Source organism: Myxocyprinus asiaticus, chromosome 12 (genome assembly GCF_019703515.2).
Source record: "Myxocyprinus asiaticus isolate MX2 ecotype Aquarium Trade chromosome 12, UBuf_Myxa_2, whole genome shotgun sequence".
Lineage (NCBI taxonomy): Eukaryota > Metazoa > Chordata > Actinopteri > Cypriniformes > Catostomidae > Myxocyprinus > Myxocyprinus asiaticus.
The window spans coordinates 42,400,315-42,416,797 of NC_059355.1; the positions used below are offsets into that span (position 1 = coordinate 42,400,315).

General features: G+C 38.6%; 1 pseudogene; it reads right to left on the reverse strand.

The window, feature by feature from the left end:
* LOC127448807 (immunoglobulin-like and fibronectin type III domain-containing protein 1) overlaps window positions 1–15,649 on the reverse strand; it is a 54,168-nt pseudogene extending 38,519 nt beyond the window's left edge.
* Window positions 15,650–16,483: the final 834 nt, after the last annotated feature.

Below are 16,483 nucleotides of genomic sequence, written 5' to 3' on the forward strand. Positions count from 1 at the left end.
TTCAGAAGAATTGGGGAGGGATAGTAGAAATGATTGAAAGAAAACTGAGAAGATGGAGATGGTTATTACCTCGAATGTCATATAGGGGGCGCACACTTATTATTAACAACTTAGTGGCATCAACTTCATGGCACCGTATAGCATCAGTTGAACCCCCTGCTGGTTTTCTGTCCAAGATACAAGCTCTAATTGTTGATTTTTTCTGGATCAAGTTGCATTGGATTCCTCAATGTGTCTTGTATTTACAAAGAGATGAGGGTGGGCAAGGTCTCGTTCACTTAGAAAGTCAAAAACAGATTTTAGGTAACAAGATGTTCAAAAACTCTTATATGGTGAAAACAACACATGGAAGGCAGGAGCGAGTCTCCTTCTTGAACAAGTTGGAGGCTTGGGACTCACAAAAAAATCTCCTTTGGACTAAGTGTGTGGAAAAAGATTTGAAAGGACTTTCTGCATATTATTATAGCGTTCTAAAAGCATGGACTTCTGTGAAGATATTGAGGAATACGTCTACTTTGTCGCCCTATTGGCTTTTAAAAGAACTTTTGGTGAGAGGGGCAAGATTAGACATTTCTGAAATGGCAACATCTGGGATACTCAACAGTTTAATGAATACAAAAGTGATCACTTTGAGACATTTGTTGGACATTTGTGGATATAACTTTGATAAAATTGATACAACAGCACAACATTTAAAAATGAAATCAAGAAGGATAGTAGGAGCATTTCTGGAGAGATTTAAGGGAACTATATCAAAAGAAGATCTGAGTCTAATTATGAAATATAATAATGGAGATGTATCCAACATAAGTGATCCTTTTCCAGATATGGATATTTCACATGAGCTTACGGAAGAAGACTGTTCTTATCCATTGCTTGATACCAAAAGAGTGAATGGTTTAAAACTAAGTTTAGTTGGTGGAAAAAAGTTATATGAACTGAGTGTTAAAGTGTTAAACAAAAACAAGCTAAAGAGTAAGACAAGTACTCAATGGAGTTCTCATTTTGGTGTTGAAAATTATTGTAAACCTGAGTGGAGAGTTTTGTACAAGCCACCACTGACCAAAATTACTGGAGATTTGCAATGGAAAATACTGCATGGTATTATTGCTGTGAATGCGTTTTCTAGTATTATAAACAGGTCAGCTGAAAGTAAATGTCCTTTTTGTGAACAAAGAGAAACAATTTTTCACTGTTTATTTTATTGTGATGGACTTAAAGTTTTATTTTTGAGACTTCAAGAGATGCTTGTAAATTTTAAAGTTTTATTTTCAAATGTTGGTTTTATTTATGGTTTCAAATATTGGAAAGAATATAGAGAAAGGGGGCAGTTTTTAAATTTTGTAATTGGCCAAGCAAAGAAAGCAATATTTTTGACAAGAAGAAAAAAAAGATGTGGATGAAACTTTTAAAAACCTGATAAAAGCAAGGATAAGACATGAGTTTTTGTTTTATAAATCTATGAAGAATATTAAAGGTTTTAAGAATGCATGAAATTATGAGAATGTACTGTGCTTTGTTATAGATGATGAACACTTTTTTTTTTTTTTAATTGTATTGAGTGAAAGGGAACTTATAGAATTCTGCAATTTTTAGTGTAATATGGAGTAATGTGTGTTTTTGTGTAGTGCAATTATTGGGTAATGTTTTAATTAACAAATTGATGTGAAAATTATTTGTAATTAAAGTATGTTTTAAAATTCAAAATTCTCTCTCTCTCTCTCTCTCTCTCTCACACACACACACACACACTCAAACACACACACATCCTTGTTTCTCCAATAACTTGTTAGAAACAGCCCAAGCCGTGATACTAGTTCTAAAGTTACATTTTTGAATTACTAACGAAGGCTTGGACGCATCATTTGGTTTGAACCAGCAACGGCAGATTCTTATTTGTCGCGTAAGAAAGTAGTTCCATGCACAAATGCATTTTTTATGACCGTTCTCAGTTTTTCCAAATTTTTTTATTTTTATTTACTTGTTCAGTGAACTGTTGTATAAGCAAAATCACACTTGCAATTGTGCTATATGGCCCTAAATCAGCGGATTATGACTAGCAAAGGCCCCGGTCCAATTATCTTTTAAAGTTGAGATCTACGCAATCAATTTTTTTTTATTGATTTAAGTCTCTTTTAATACTGTTATGTACAGTCAGATTAATTCAAACACACAGCACAGATGTGGTAAAGAAACCACAAACAAGTTCCCTGAACAGCCACTGTTCTTAAAGAGACAGTACCATTTTAACGTTTGTTATACACAATGGAAACTCAATGTAAATACTAATACAACTGCTATTAATTTGTAAATACAAATTATGCATACAAAAAGGCATATTTACAGGGGCCATAATAAATTATAAATATTTTAACATCATCAAACACTTTAAAGGGATAGTTCACCCCAAAAAAAAAGTTATCTTATTATTTACACACCCTCATGCCATCCAAGATGTGAATGACTTTCTTTCTTCAGCAGAACACAAAGATTTTTAGAAAAATATCTCTGCACTGAAGGTCCATAAAATGCAATCAAAATGTAAGTCCTTTTTTTCACTCTAAGGGTGTGTTCACACTTGGCAGGTTTGGTTCGATTAAAATTAACTCTGGTGCGATTGCTCTGTTAGTGCGGTTCATTTGAACAAGTGTGAACGCTGCCACCCGAACCTTGGTGCGCACCAAACAAGCGGACCGAGATTGCCTGAATAGCGGGTCTCGGTCCACTTCCAAAATAACTCTGGTGCGGTTCGATTGATATATGTTCGCAACATGGACCAAAGACATCTAAACGGACCAAAAACAGGAAGCAATTTGCCTAATACTGACCTCAAGCATACCTGATTCTTCTCATCATAGGAGCTATGTTGCCCATTACAGTTTGGTACAGGCGTCGGCACCGCCGTCAGCCGTCCTTGCAGCATATCTTCGTTTGTGTGTGTAACGGAGGAATTCCTGGTGCTGTTTTGACTCCTTTACACATTTTATTAGCTCTTCGTTTGTTCTTAGCTGGTAAAAATACCACCATATATACATATATAAATCTAACGAGTGCATTTCGCCCAGCAGCCAGCATTGTTTTGGATGTTCGGCAAGTTCTGTCACAAAATATACATCATAAAAGCTGTCCAATCAGGTTGTGACTTTATCCTTATGCTGTTTGTTATCTATCTTTAGGTTCGGTGTTAAAAATGCCAGTGTGAACACTAAGTGAACCAGGACTAAATGTATTATTTTCATTTTTGGTACGGACCAAGAGAACTGATCTACAAGTGTGAACACACCCTAAATCTCTACTTTCACTTTTACATCTAAAAGTCACATGTGGTGCCTTTTTAGTTTAGTTTCACATCTGAAATTACTCTCTACATCAGGGGTCAGTATTATTAAAAAATAACAATATCATAAAAATATTAGGCTATTATTAAAATGTCACTGTTTTATTATATTACATTAACACTTTCAAAGCCACTAAAGTTGTTCAGCCAAAAGCAGTGAGTGGTTTGCTCATTTTCTTGTTATTGTTGTTAGATTAATTGCCTTTTAATGACACACTAGAGACAGTGGTCTATTCGGTTACATGTACACTTCAAGTCCGACATTTTGATACAAGTCTGCTTTTTGTCCCACTGTTTACATTCACTTTAGACTTAACTGACTGTGTTTACATTAATACTTTGCCAAGACGGGCATTTTGGCGGAATTATGAAGTGTATTTGACTGTTTAGGTGAGTAGTGAAGGGGTGTACACCTGGAGATATATATCCTTTTGAGTAAATTTAAACTGATCAGCATTTAACCTAATATGATTAAGTGAATTATTTTAGTGGAACTAATCAGGTATTTTCTATCACTTATATCCTTTTGAGCTAATGATTTATTATTCTAAGTATCTTAATATATGTTCTTTGTGGTATCATGCTCGTACAAGTTGTTTGAGACCATTCCACATCTGTCTTCATGCTTTAGGAGACAGTGTGTCTTCTGACTAAGAGCCCTAAGTCACATAGGCCGCTTCTCTAGTGTCTTCATCACCCAACAACATACATGTGATTATGAATGTTTCTGCCAAGTTAACAAGAATACAATTTCAGCTCTCCTGAGAAAACGTACAGTTATCTCTGTGTTTTAAGTTCCAATAAGATAAGACCAATCTCCAACAGAAGCTTTGTAGTATAACAACTTGAATAGGAGAAACTGTGTGTGTGTTTTTCCAAAAGTATTTCTGTTTCAGGAATTCAGTAAAGTGAGAATAGCAGTTGAAAGGTGGACAACTGGACCTCAGAGATGTACTATTGTCTATAAAGGGAAGACTGTCCATGGCCTATGACCTGACTGGATCCTATATACGGAACTAAAGCATCATGCCAACAATCAATGAGATAAACGATGTACACGATGACCATGTTCAGAAATGTTCTATAGTTCTATCGCCACAATGGTGTAGATACCAGAGTCAGAGTACTTTGATATGGGTATGACAAGCGTGAATGTACCATCACTATTAATGATCTTGTTCCAGGGAGATACAGGTTCACCATTCTTAAGCCACGTATACAGTGGAGAAGCCTGTATGTCGAATAACACATTTAAACAATCAAAATTCTGCAGTGGAGAATACTGGTGTGCAAAGTGCCAATAATGTAGATGAGAATACTAACCTCATAATTAATTTCGATTCTGACAGAATTTCCTGTTCTCACAACCATAAAGTCTTTAGGATCTTTGAAATGAGGCTTCACAAGAAATTACGATCAAACAAAACCAGAGAAAAAGGTAAAATATCACAAATTTTAAATGACCCCAAAGTCAAAATCCTTTTTTGAGCGTTAGCCAATAATATTTTTTGTGGACTTACTGTTGGGGTTTATAGCACAGACCATTACAGAAAGTGTGACATATTAATGGCTGATACTCTGAACTCATATTCTGATCCCTTAGACACTTCTTTCACTGCATACTTCAGAGCTGTTGAAAGAAGAATTCTTTTATTATATGGATTTGTTGTCTTGATTATTTAGTAAGGAACTTGCTAACTGTTATTGATTTGTCCCAGCAATTGTTTTAAAGTTATAGAATTAAATGCCTTTCATTAAGTATATGAGAGCCTGCTGCTCTCTGAACTTGGCATCAGTATAACCCAGGTAGACATTTGCCGATATTCAATAATAAGGTATACCGTGATAAATAACACGCACAATATTGTTATCGTGAGCACTTCAAAATACAGTGAAAAATGTCTAAACCAATTAACTAAATTGTTTCGATTTTCTGAATGCACTGTAGCATTTCTATCAATAAATCAACATTCCCAACACTCATAACTCTTACAGTAATAGGAAGACATACCAAATTACTGGGAAACTCTAAAATTTGTGTTTTTCAATTAAACTTTTCCCGTAAAATATTACCATTGTTGGTACTTGTTCATTTGTAATGAAAATAAACCGTAATAAATTAGATAAATGCACAATAGAAGCCGTGGACTCAGACTTTTGAAAGCCACCATGTCTCTTTGAATCTTATATGGCTTGATCTTTGCAAAGTTACTTTCTTTGTGATTGTTCAATTTAAAAAGTACAAAACAAGTAACTAAATCTTGTAATTAAGAACAACAATCAAGTTTATTTATCTTTCAACCTGTTTTGTAATTCAATACAATACCGTGATAATACTGTATACCATGATAATTGCTTAAGCAATAATCGTGATGTAAAAATGGTATACCGTCACATCCCTAAACCTTGGACAAGTTTTCGTTTTAATAGCTCTTGAATAACTTAATCTAATTCTAATTCCAACCTCTCTGATTTTAAGTACCTTGAATTGGTCCATTGACTGAGTTTAGAATCACCCACTGGTTGGTATCTATCTTGCATTTCTCTAGCAGATAGCCCAAAATTTCTCTGGTGGAGTCCACTGTAGGTTGATACAGTTTTTGAAAGCACTGACGACATTTGGAGGGGCCAGTGGGCCAGGGAAAACTTCCAACACATTTAAAATAAATATTAGATTAATCTGATACCCCTATGAAAATTTCAGGCATGCAGTCTCTTACTTAAAGCTCCAGCCATGATTTTCTCTGTCTTCAACAGTTCACTGATGCCGTCAAGGTTCTCTGGGTAGATGCGATAGATGTACCTCTTGCCAAGGGACACACTTCTATCTCTGAAGGTAAGATGGTCAGCTGAAATATCTCCAACCTATTTCCATGTACTTTGCCCAACCTGTTGGCGCTCAGTTTTGTAGTTCGATACTTTTAACCCACCATCATCCTTTGGAGAATTCCATTTTTAATTCACGGACTGTGGACGTGCTTTCATTCACCTCTGCTGGGCCTTGTGGTGGACCTGGCTTGTCTATTTTGTGCACAAATTTGTGTTACTTGACATACAGAAGGCTATATTTGAATTTTATTTCAACTTTCTAGTATCAATTTGAAATGTAGATATTGTACTCCCCTAGTACAATAAGACTTGATACGGCTTCAATGGAGCCAAAAGCTGGATTTTGATTTCTCCAGTATCCACCTGCAGACAGTCTTTCATTTGAAGATGAGATCACTTTAACTGAACCACCATCAAGAAGCTCAGAGCCATTTTTAAGCCATTTAACCTCCATAGAGGCTTGTGGTGGAAATTACATCTTAAAAGGTGCAGTCTGGCCTGCTTTCACTATCACAGGGTTAGAGAAATTTTGCAAATCATCAGAATCAAATTCTGGAAGATCTGGAAAAAACAGAAACAAAAAGATTATTCTTACATTTAAGGTGGACTGTGTAATCTTTCAGATTTTATAACACTTTCTTTTTCTGTGGTGACTCAAATGGCACATGCACTACAATCATAGTTTAAAATTATATTTCATATTTTTTTAAAGAAAATTATAATGTCATTACCTCCGACTCTCACTGTGGCCTCTGTCCAGGATGTGTAGAAGAAGTGTGTGTGTGTGCACTTCAGAAGAATATATAAGCCCTCACAAGAAGAAAACGTCCTGGTTACTTTTGTAACCTCCATTCCCTGATGGAGGGAACGAGACGTTGTGTCAATGTAGTGACACTAGTGGTCACTCTTGGGAGCCCCAGACACCTCTGATCTATGATAAAAGGCCAATGGGAATTGGCGAGTGGAATTTGCATGTCACTCCCCCGGACATACGGGTATAAAAGGAGCTGGTTCGCAACCACTCATTCAGGTTTTGTGCTGAGGAGCCTAGACAGGGTCCCGGCCATTTCAGCGGGTAGTTCAGTGTTGTGGCAGGAGGGACACAACATCTCGTTCCCTCCATCAGGGAACGGAGGTTACGAAAGTAACCAGGACGTTCCCTATCTGTCACTCACTCGACGTTGTGTCTATGTAGTGACACTAGGGGTCCCTACATGAAATGCCACAATTAGCTGAACTGTGTTACATGGACTGGCAGTGCGAGACGGGCAAACCATTGTGTGCCTCATAGCCAGCGCACCTGGCCGTCACGTAACCTCCCCCAGTGCCCCTACGAGCGTTGTACAGTCCCCCGCACCTTGGGGACAAGTTGACTGCCCAAAATGGGGACAGGCCATCCCAGTTGTGGCCTCTTCTCTTCTTCTTTTCTCCCCAAAGAAGAATGAAAATCGTTCAGCTGGGGGCCATAAGTGTCTGCATCAGGGGGGTGTCCATTCCCAAGGGAAAGACACCGCGGAGACCACAGCCTGCCTGAAGGGGAGGTAGTTGTGTGGAAATATGTCACATGGTCTTACCGAGTCTTGTCGGCAGTGTCGCATGTGGAGAAGTCCCCGTGGTATGTTCTACCCAGAGGGGACGGAGCTCTACAAACACGGCGACCGGGGGCAGAGGGAAACTCTGCCCAAGGAAGACGCGGTTTTACCAATAGGGAAAATGTCTTGTGGAAGATACATCACACGGGGTTACAAACAGGCAATCAGTGCATGTGGAGCACCTACCCCAGTACAGGGCCTAATAGCACATGTACTGGGCCGGCATTGAGTTTCTCCGTGAACTCGCCTGCCACGGGGCTAAGGAGGAAGGACATCCAGGGTCCACGACCTCGTGAACACGGCTGGGGGGTAAAAAGCGCACGTCTCCCCCTCCAGGAGGGGAAAGGCGCTATACGCATGCGGTACACATGGCCAGTTGTCTCACCAACTTACCTGTTCGTACCTGACAACACAAGGGATGAACCAGCTCAACCCGGAGATTGAGGAACCTCACGAAGGTATTGGGTGTTGCCCAGCACGCTGCTATACCGATGTCTGCAAAAGAGGCACCATTGGTGGAGTGTGCCCGAAGCCCCAAGGGGGTGGTATGCCAAAGCGATGGCGTCAACGACCCAGTAGGTGATCCTCTGTTTGGAGACAGCGCTCCCATTCTGCTGTCCTCCGAAGCAGACAAAGAGCTGCTCAGAGCATCTATAGCTCTGCGTGCGATCCAAGTAGATATGCAAAGCACGCACCAGACACAGCACCGAAAAGGCTGAGTCTGCTTCGCTTTCAGGTTCACCACCTGATCCCTAAACAGGGTCTTGGGAACCTTGAGCATATAGCTCGGTCGGGGCCTCAGGAACATGTGAGAGTATTCTGGACCAAACTCCAGGCACGTGTCCCCTACCCTCTTGATGGACGTGAGCTCAATCAGGAGGGCAGTCTTCAAGAGACTTACCCCCCTTCAAAATTGCTTTTAACCACCTAGAACTGCTGGGTAAAGTCCTAGATGGTGTCGCCGAATAGGCCAACCAGGGAGATGGGGGCGTCAAGGAACCGTACTTGTCAGCCTCCCTCATCTCGACCAAGTTGAGCCAAAGAGGCACAACTTCTTGTGCTGTAATGCGCCTTAAATCCAACAGCTTTCTCAGAGATGAATGGAACGGCAGAGGGATTGAACTCGCTGAACACAACCGCTCGGCTCCAGAGAAAAATTCTGAATGAGTGGTTGCGAACCAGCTCCTTTTATACCCGTAAATTCCACTCGCCAATTCCCATTGGCCTTTTCTCAAAGATCAGAGGTGTCTGGGCTTCCCAAGAGCAACCCCTAGTGTCACTACATCGATACAATGTCGAGCGAGTGACAGATAGGGAATGCTGGATTTGCTCAAGTTATGTGAATTACATCTGTTTAAACGAGGTATCCACATATTTTCAGATGGTATATTATAGACGTTTTATTGAAATTTGCCTTCATATCATTAGACAAGACAGTTAAAAGTTACAGGGAACTGTTAAGGAGAAGGCGATGGAATACATGTGAGCACTTTAGCATCATGAGCTCATACTCTGCTCTGATATGTGGACCGTATAAATGAGACTGTGTTGCACACCGGTCTATTATTGTAGTAACATGATGGCCTGTAACAAAAAAAAAAAAAAAAAATGTGATTGGTCGTTTACATGTCTCAGAAAGCATGTATGCATGCAAACAGATGATTATCGGTGCCCTCACAACTTGAGAAACTAATTGGCTCGGCCGATGCTGAGAATAAAAAACAATTAATCAGCTGAAAATTAAAAACCAATTTAAACATTAATTGTTGTTGTTGTTGTTTTATTTTTTCATTTCTGAGGACAAAACAGTGTTACGTCCATGACATCTTTTTGTTACGGATGTGACAGTTGAAAGTGGTACTTTCATGATGAGAAAAACCTGCAGAGTGCAGACTCTTACCTCTGAATAGGGCTATATGTTAAAATGATATCAATATTTATTGGATAATACAATATTCTATATCCATGATAAACTGAGTAATTTTCAATATTTAGCCAATGTTCTACATCTAGACGATCAGATCTGGTACATGTTGCTAAAAATGCAAGCAGTTCAGCAAAGTAAGACTCACAACTAGCTAACTGAATCACAGTCATGAAATCAACGTATTAATAAGTATTAGTTGGCTAGCACTGACAAAACATTTGTGGAAACCAGTAATGAGGCTAGGTAGCCGCAAGCTAGCTTGCTATCCAGCCAAAATGTATATATCGTTGTGTACTGAACAAGACTGCACTGACAATGCAATACAGCTATCGACTGAACACAACAACAACTCCGATATCAACTCCATTGATGTTTATTTATGACGAGTTAAAAGTTTTTTCATGATCCATAGTGCTGTCACAAGCAAAAAAGTATTTCTTGTGATGTTTATTGGCGGTTGGTAATCCGGCTTATGGTGCATTACCGCCACCTACTGTGCTGGAGTGTGGAACGTCGCACTAAAGTGTTTCAGTGAAGTCAAACGTTCGCCGAAGATGAAGAAAATGTTAAAATTTCATCTAAAAGAGATCACACACCTTATGTAGAATTAAATCCTAAACTGAGTATACTTCTTGAAATTTAAATTAAAAGGTATCTTACCCTGTGGAGTTTACTTTTAAACAAATAAGTTATACTTGTAAACCAAGCCAAAGATATTATTAAAAAAAAAAAAATAAAAATCATATCATTCGATATCATTAATGGGGGAGGAAATGTATTCCACATGTTTGTTAGACCTCAAGAATGAATGTAAACATTAATTGTTTGTTTACAAGTAAACTCCAGAGGGTAAGCTGCCTTTAAAGTATACTTTGTTTAGGATTTAATCCTACATAAGGTGTGTGACCTCTTTTCAATGAAATTTCACCAATTTCATCATCTTCAGCAGACGTTTGACTCCACTGAATGAATCTTTTGTGACGCTCCACACACCAACTCAGTAGGTGGTGATAATGCCCCATAAGCAGGATTGCCAACTGCCAATAAACATCACAAGAAGATTAAACAATTTCTTAGCTGTGACAGCACTTTGGATTATTAAAAAAAAAAAAAAAAAAAAAAAACTAAATAATAAACTGCAATGGTGTTGATGTTGGAGTTGCTGTTGTGTTCAGTCAGTTGCTGTATATTGCATTGTCAGTGCTGTCTTGTCCAGCACACAACAATATCATATTAGCTGGATAGCTAGCTAAGGGCTACAGAGCCTCATTGCCAGTTTACATGACAGCAGGGCTATGTAGCTGCTAGCCAGCTAATACTACTTCCTAGGCTGATTTCTTGACTGTGCAGTTTAACTTCGCTGTGTATAACTTTGCCGAACTGCTCGCGTTTTTAGCGAGACGTACCTGATCCAATCGTCTAGATGTAGAACGTCTCGGTTACGTGAAGCGTAACCCTGGTTCCCTGAGTGGGAACGAGATGCTGCGTAATTGCATTGAGGGCACGCCCTGAGTGTCACATGGTCTGAAGCCCTTATACAATCATGCCAATTTATTGGCTGATGGCACTTAAGCGATGCCCCTAGGTAGCTACGTCACAGGCTCCATAAAGGGGCTCACTTTGCACCATCGAGTCAGATTTTCTGCATGAAGGCACGAGCCTATGCAGCTGCTAGAAAGTATGGCCAGCTTACACAGAGATCTTGTTCCCACTCAAGGAACCAGTGTTACACTTCACATAACCGAGATGTTCCTTTTCCTAGGAACTCGAGCTGCGTAATCGCATTGGGAACGATATACATTCACGCCATGCGAACAGTAGCTGCCAACTGTCTACACCCATGTGGCAAGCATTTGTTGGTGTGCAAGCAAGCTAAAGCGTCAGCATAAAACAGAGGGAATGAGTTTATTCTTGTTCCAACAGAGAGAACTTGGGAAGCAGGTGTCAAACCCTTGTCCAGATTATAAAATCTAACAATTGGATGTGGAGAGGACCATCCTGCCACCATACAAATGTCCTCCAGGGACACACCTCTAGCCAAAGCCCACGAGGATGCCATGCTTCTCGTAGAAGAAGCTCGAATACCCGAAGGCAAAGGTTAACCATACATCACAAGCACTTGAAATCGCATCAACGAAACACTCCTGTTGCGGCCACCAAAGCACACAAACAACTGCTCTGACATACGCCACTAGCTAATACGGTTAACTCGCAGCGCCTGAACTGGGCAAAGCATATGCAGTCTTTCCTGCTCCTTTGACTCAAATGGGGGAGGATAGAAAGCCTGAAAATGAATAGTCTGTGAACGAAATGATGTAGAAACGACCTTGGGAAAATAGCCCAAGGGAGGTCATAACACAAGATCACCACTGAAGGACTCTTTTGTGATGCTCCACACACCAACTCAGTCTGCATTGAAGAACAGAAAATCTGACTCATTGGTGTGAAGCAAGCACCTTTATGAAGCCCGTGACTTAGCTCCCCGGGGGCATCGCTTAAGCGCCATCAGCCAGTAAAATGGCATGATTGTATAAGGGCTTCAGACACATGACACTCAGGGCATGTCCCCAGTGCGATTACGCAGCTCGAGTTCCTACGAAAGGGAACATCGGCTAAATGGGTCATTCTACAGAAACATCCACTTTTGGGGTAGCAAAATGTCTCAAAATAAATGTTATTTTTAAACATTTAAAATTATTTTACAATTTTGGTTAGTCCCTTGGCTGTATGAATCCACATAAATGCCATTTTAACAGATTATTATTACTTAGAAAGCTTGTGCCATCTTTTTATCACTGGTGTTACTTTATGGTTTTTGGAGCAATAAATACATTTTAGAAATGTTATTTCTAAATCTATTTTGCACATGTAGTTATTATAATGCAAAAAAAAAAAAAAAAGATTCAGCTTTCACTCATTTAAATCTGGTCTGTGAAAAGTGTGATTATGTGGCATTTACTCATTTGCACCATCATATCTTTGCTACAAAAATGCAAATATTTGAAGGACAGTCATAAAAATAGAATGATACAATCATTAATATCCTTACTCTTGAATGAAGGAACAGTCCATTCATTTAAAATCAGTTATATGTCAAATATGACAAAAACACAGGTAACACCAGTGACACAGTGAAGCTCCAAAGACTGTTATCCTCCGATATTAATTACTGAGATGAGATTAGAAATAGAGTATTTCTTATAAAATGAAAGATTATCACTGACACTTAGAAAAAGATCTTTAACAACGGGCTTTTAGTGTTTAAAATAATAATAATAAAAAATACTGCTTTAGGAAACCACTAAATAAAAAATAAAAAAATATTTTGTTATTTTGCCATTGTCTGATACTAGTATGTTGCTGGTCTAAGAGCAGGTAACTTAGGACTGTCCTCAGCTATTAATAAAAAACAAAAAACATGGCACCGTTCCACCTTATCCACCACCTCTGGACAAGTGCACCATGATGAACCTCCAGAACCCCTGCTCAATCTGAACTGATCATTTAATCAGTGCCACTGGTTTTAGAATTAAGCAAATAATCTGTTTGTCACCATACCAAATAACACCATCTCTAGATCTTACCAGAAGCACCTCCATGCCATGTTTGGCCATATACAGTACCTGACAAAAAAAACAATGACAAATACAAGTTATAATCATGAAATGTGTGTTAATAAGTGCTTTTATTGAAGCTTATTCACACAAAGTTGTCACTGGTGTTGCTGGTCATCACTGAGAAAATGAGAAAAGGTAACACCAGTGACGGTAACACCAATGACGATTTTCATGAAACGTGCATTTTATAAAATGGCAGCTGCAGAACCTCAAACCACAGGTTGCTAATCATTCTACACTCTCTAAATCATGTCATTTAATCCATTACTATTATATTTTTTGACAGTTCCCTTATAATAAAATCGGTCATACCAATGACATCATCTAAAAGCCTCAAATGAAATTATGGAGCAAATTAGGACATTTCTGATAACTGAAAAGGGACATACAACTTAGAATGTACTTTTTTTTTTTTTTTTTTTTTTTTTAAATAAATAAATCTATCCCCTTTTCTCCCAATTTGGAATGCCCAATTCCCACTACTTAGTAGGTCCTCGTGGTGGCACGGTTACTCACCTCAATCCAGGTGGTGGAAGACAAGTCTCAGTTGCCTCCGCTTCTGAGACCTTCAATCCGCGCATCTTATCACGTGGCTCATTGAGCATTACACCGCGGAGATTCTGCATGTGGAGACTCATGCTACTCTCCGTGATCCACGCACAACTTACCACGCGCCCCATTGAGAGCGAGAACCACTAATGCCTCCTACACACTACATGTCTTTCAAAGACGTCGGATTGTGGTACCGTTCATATTACACAACTGTCTGTCTTGTCATGGAAATCGTAGGGTTTTCAAATTATATGAGGAATCGGCAACAGGGGTGAACACATTACAAAACATTTCACTATTAACGAATCCCCGACGACTCTGCCTGGACTCCAAATTACGTTTCACAATGGAGTACATGCGAGAAGTGATATGAGATACGAAAACAAATGCATGATCATACGTTATGCATTTCAGAATATGATGTGTATGTTTTTAATCGCCTAAAGGCATCATATATTTTATTGGTTACAATATGAAAAAGTACCTCCTACTGAAAAATCTACCTATTTGCTTACCTGATTGTCCAAGAGAATTGGCAATTTCTCTCCAACTTTTTCTTTCTCCACCCGGTTGTGGTACAGTTCAGAGGAAACATCAAATAGGCACTGGTGCTCCTGCCAATGTTCCAAAAAATTTTCCTCCATTTCTTCGGTCCAATCAGACTTTCTTGATACCGCAGCCATGCTAGTTGGTGTTCTGTTGCAGGTACATCAGGACTCCTCCCACTGAAACTTCCCATGCCCCGTTTCTTGCTCTCTCATTGACTGTAGGTCAACGCTGCAGTTGTATTCAGTCAAAACACATTTCACATAGCACGATTTGGAATCACAGACAGGTCCAGATATTTAACATGCTAGATATCTCGCTGACATCGGCGCTTCTCTCAGATCGTGTCTTTGATAATTAATATATTGCGTTCGTCGCTCATGGGAGCGAGCTCTGATTTGCCTATGATTTCGGGCTTTTGTCAGCGATCTCCACAATATGTTTATAAAAATATAAACATACAGTACAGCCTAATGCAAATGCTCTCTTACTTGTAAAGCTTGTTGAGAAAATGTTGACATCCACAACATCCTATTGGTATATTCCACCATCATTTAGGTCAACATTGTTGATGCTAAACAAATACTTATCACCAGGCTTCTTCATATTTTGTTTGGAGGAATCATCAGTGCCATCACCATAGTCAACCATGTCGCCATTCTGGAAAGAGCAAAGACTTTGAAATAGGATATGGGTATTTTTGTGCTAAATCCAGCATTATCTAGTATTTAGAATTTTTTGTAAATAATTAGTAAAATAAGTGCTTGAATTTAGCAATTTTATGTACATTTTTAAATGATACATGTCATCATATCAGTCATTGGCCACCCTCCTGTCTTGATCTCTCTCTCTCTCTCGCCCTGTCTGTCTGTCTGTCTGTTGGTCTGTCATATCGGTCGACCACTAGTAGTTAAACTTTCTTTGTAGACATAAATTTTACTCTTTGGGTCCCTGAGCTTCATATTAAACTCAAATTCAGCTTTGCCACTCATTTTCACTTCAATCTGTTTCATGTTGTCAACTTTCTCGACCACCTGTAAGACACAAAAGAGAAAGGCTTTGTATATTTCATCTTGTGCATTAAGAAGGAAATGTAAGACTTTGCTGAATTTCCATTAAAACTTTTAAGCATTTGAAAAATTCTCTGTAAAAATTAGTAAACCACTAATGCAACTACAGAGGTCCTGACAGATACTTCGGCCTGTTCATCATCCTTCTCCTTTTTCTTCAGGTTTAGCTGTTTTATCATCCAGTGAAAGTCAGTGACTCCAAATTTTCGACAAATGCACTCATAATCACTCTTTTTGGCACTTCATCCCAGAATTTTGGATCAACCTCTCCTCTTTTTTGGGTTTTTCCTTTTTCTTCCTGACAATGCTAGACAAAAGGTAGACAAGTTTGTATAGTGAAGAGATATGATATTTTATATTGTATTTTTGATGAGAAAAATAGCAACTTTGTTTTATAAAAAACACTGATAAAAGACGTGGTTCCCTGACAATAGTTAAGAAAGCAAAGAAAAACTGTTACTTGGTTTTCTTAAGCATTTTCTTGAAGTCCTCAGGGTCTTTTGTTTGGCCATCTTAAGAAAAAAAAAAAAAAAGTAATTATTTAATTTAAAATGTATTTAAAAGTTAAATAACATTTAAATGAATTTTCACTATAAATTATATCCTTCTTTACTGCATTCAACATTTCAGGATTTTCTTAAAAAGTGTTAATCATTAGCTTTGTCTTGAATCCAACTGCCAGACAAAGAAAGAAATTACCACAGAAAGATTACACAGAAGCATGAATTCAACTAAATGCCTGCACTTAAAGAGATAGTTCACCCAAAAATGAAAATTCTCTCATCATTTACTCACCATGATTACATCACACATGCATATAGCTGCTGACTGGAAGTGATGATTTAGAGTTAAAAAGTACTTAATATCGATCTTTTTAGCACCAGAAGCGATTGTGTCGCTTTAGAAGATATTAGAAGACCAAAAATTGCACAAAACATCTTTTAGCAGTTTATAATCATTTTTTCAAACATTCATAATTTGACAATGAAGATCTGTATGTAATTTTTGACAAG